Source organism: Belonocnema kinseyi, chromosome 1, assembly GCF_010883055.1.
Source record: "Belonocnema kinseyi isolate 2016_QV_RU_SX_M_011 chromosome 1, B_treatae_v1, whole genome shotgun sequence".
Classification (NCBI taxonomy): domain Eukaryota; kingdom Metazoa; phylum Arthropoda; class Insecta; order Hymenoptera; family Cynipidae; genus Belonocnema; species Belonocnema kinseyi.
Genome location: NC_046657.1, coordinates 165,190,527 through 165,194,057, shown reverse-complemented (window position 1 = coordinate 165,194,057; position 3,531 = coordinate 165,190,527). Strand labels below are relative to the sequence as shown.

General features: G+C 33.4%; 1 pseudogene; it reads right to left on the bottom strand.

Annotated features, from left to right (window-relative positions):
• Positions 1-2,532: 2,532 nt before the first annotated feature.
• Positions 2,533-2,721, bottom strand: LOC117181914 (annotated as a pseudogene).
• Between the last annotated feature and the right edge of the window lie 810 nt (positions 2,722-3,531).

The following is a 3,531-nucleotide window of genomic DNA, read 5'->3' as shown; positions in this document are numbered from 1 at the left end:
ACCTTTCGTTCGCTATACACAAATCTAGGTAGGAATCTCCTCTTGGGAAAGAGGGAAGACTAGGGCTGTATAATTTAAATTTATATTTGATTTTTTTGTTATTAATCCAGTTTCTCAAAAATGTTCCTCTGGTATTGAACGTTTTATTTAAACAGCTTGTATGCTTGGCATTTAGATCTCCCGCGAGTACAAAATAGTTTTCCGGACTATCTAGATTGAGCTTTTGAAAAAGAGTATGTAGTTCTTCATTGAAACTTAGTATGTCCCCGTAGGCTGCGTAAGCTGCTATGATGTACAGTGTTTGGTTGTTTTTTAATTGGATACTAATTATTATCAATTCTAGATTTTTAAAGTGTTCAGCTTCAGATAGAATTATTCGTTTATATTTTAAGGGTCTTTTTATCAACAGTGCCACGCCCCTTCCTTGTCTTGAATTAGGTCTATCTCTTCTGATAATATTGTAGTATTTGAATTCTATTTTATGTTTCGGGTTTAGTTTGGTTTCACTTAGTGCTGCTATGTTTGGATTATTGGCTTTTAAAAAATTTAAGAGGCTGCCTCTTCTATTATTTTGTATAATCGAATTTACATTTATTGAAATCATTTTAATTGTTTTAATCGTTACCTTCTTTTCTGACTGTGAATTATTATTTTTCATTGTCTTGGAATATGTTTGTTAGAAGGTGGAATAATTTGTCTATCTTTTGTGTGTTTTTGTTTACTATGGATGTTAATTTTTGGAGTTGTGAGGTTATTGTGATTGAGTTTTCTGTTGCTTGTGGTATTCCTTGTCTATTTGTTGCACTGTTTGAGGTGTGATGTGTATGTATTCGAGTTGTATTTTGACCATTTTGCTGTTTTTTATTGTTCTGTTATACCACACTGGAGAAAGAGATTCCTTTTGTGACATAATTATTCACCATTTGTTCTTTGGTGATCCTATTTTCTTTTATGTGTCTAATTTTTTGTTTGAGCCTATCTTTAATTTCTAATTGTGTTGGACATCCTCTGTATGAGGCCGGGTGTCCGAATTTTTTACGAGTTACGCAATAAACGTTCGACTTATCATTTTCTTTCAGGTTCGTGGGTATCAAGAGTTTTCATTATCCTGGCTGGTGACTTTCGCTATACATTTAACGCATCTATAGCTGAGACAGCAATTTGAAGGTACATGACCTAGTCTTTAGCAATTCTTACATTGAATATGATCCCCTTTTCTCAATTTTTTCCATCTGATAACTTGGTAATTAATGAATTTAATACTGTGGAGTTTTGAGGATAAGCTATCAGGTGATATCTGCACTAAGTAAGAGGATAAGAGTTTATTTTCTTTTTTTTTTTTGATTTTGGGGTTGAGAATCTAGTTACTTTTGTGAATTTTAAGTTTTCTGAATTATATTCTGTCGGTTCATTTAATAATGCATTTGTATCTTGATTATTATCTAGCCCTTTCAGGAGAAATGACTGCGGTTTGTTTTCCTTAGGAGTGAACGAAAAGAATTTTGTCTCTGTAGCTTCAAGCTGCTGTTTCGCTTTTTTATAGTCCTCTATATTTTCTGTGTATAAGGTGTGTCTCTGGGCGTTACCTCTTTTTACATGAAATTTATTATTTTCTAATGACTCTTTGAGTAGGCTTACTGTTGTATCTTGCTTCTGCTCGAAGATCACGATCGGTGGTTGTTTTCCGTACCTTTTCGTTTGGGCTGTACACTGATTCGTGTTATTTTCTCTTCTTTCTCCTCCGTTGTTGAGCCCTTCTCTTTCGATGCCGCTGTCGGGTTTCTTCATCTCATAATTTTGTAGCTTTTCCATCTGGTTCTCTGGTGTTTTCTTTTCACTTCGGTTGCTCGTGGCTTCCCTTTCCACCTCCATGACAGTCTCCTCTTGTTGCATCTTCTCTAGCTTCTCTAGTCTCTCCGACTGTTAGTTTATGATTTTCATCAACTTGTCTATCGTTTCTCTCTGTTGCTTGCTTTCCATGATGATTTTCTTATAATCTCGTTCTAGGAGCTGGACTGTCTTCTTATCAGTCTCCATCGCATCTTTTGTTGCTTCTAGGTCTTCCTCTTTTAAGTTGCTCAAAGATTTTTTTAGTTTCTTTGATTTGTCTTCTGTGGATTTCGATTTCGAACAACAATTTTTCATAATGTTTAAGAACATTTAAATAAATTTTTATTTTGAAAAATGTACTCTAAGGTAAAAGAGAATATTAAAAAATATTTGGAATATTTCTAAAATTTTTTAAAAATAATCTGAGCTAATTGACAATATTATTAATATTGCAGATTATGTAAAGAGTATTGTCGATATTTTAATTATTTTGAAAGATACTTAGATGGTTTGGAAGTTTTTAAAAGGTTTGAAAAAATGTATAGTTTATTAATACAAGTTATATAATTCTAAGTTCTTCGAAAAAAAGTTTCAAATTAATTATGAATTGCGTCCTAAAAGTTATTTTGGATAAGTGTAATAACAAAATAAGTTCGACTAAGCTGGAAAAGTACAATAACAAAATTAAGTGAAAAAAAAGAACGACAACAGCACGCGGTATTCCCAAGCGGTCACCCATCCAAGTACTAACCACGCCCAACGCTGCTTTACTTCAGTGATCAGACGAGAACTGGTGTGTTTGTTTTTTTTTTGTTTTAAATGTGTTTATTAGATGCCCATATATACAGTATAGACGAGAACTGGTGTGTTCAGCGTGGTATGGCCGTTGCCGAGATGATCTTCGAAAAAACCGTAGATAATGAGCATGCCTAGAATAGTAAAAAATAATTAAATTACTTGAGAATTTTGAGTCAAAAATGCATTTTTCAGTGTAAATGTGCTATATTATATATCCCTTTTATTTGTTCCTTCAAGATTTAAGAAAGCTAGATTCTGTTATAATGATTTTTTATGACGAGGCTGAGGGTAAACCCAATTATAAGCCCCAAATATGCCAGGTAGGAAGTTTAAGGGCTTAAGTCGCACAAAAATCAAAAGAAAATTAGGGAACAATAAAATGTTCGGTTCATCCGAATTGAGCCAACGGTCAATGTGTGACCTGGAAATTGGGGGCGATCGTCTTTTCCTCCATGGTTACCTGCGCTACCATCACCTACCACTTTAAAGTTTTCAGAAAACACTGCAGTAAAAGAACTCTTTTAGAATTATTTTTTTAGCGACGTATATTAAATCCAATTTTTTTATTGGAACCCTTAAACACAGCTTTTTTCGTATAGCAGAAATAGTGTTAATTAATACATTTTTCTGTTATGATGAAGAATTATATCTGTTAAAGTGAGAGTTTTTCTCTTCAAAGTCGTCGCACTGTAGTAAAAATACAAAATAAAAAGAACTTTTTAGCTAAATAATTATTCAAATATTCCTTACAAACTTTTCTTTCCCTTATATCGACGAAAAGTTGATGCACATTTTTTGTTCACAGTACCAGGTGTATACATATGAAACCGGTATTGCCATTTAGCGGCCAGTAGGCACACTTGTAGGCACTGTCGGAACTTACCATTTGTGCTAATTGGCATA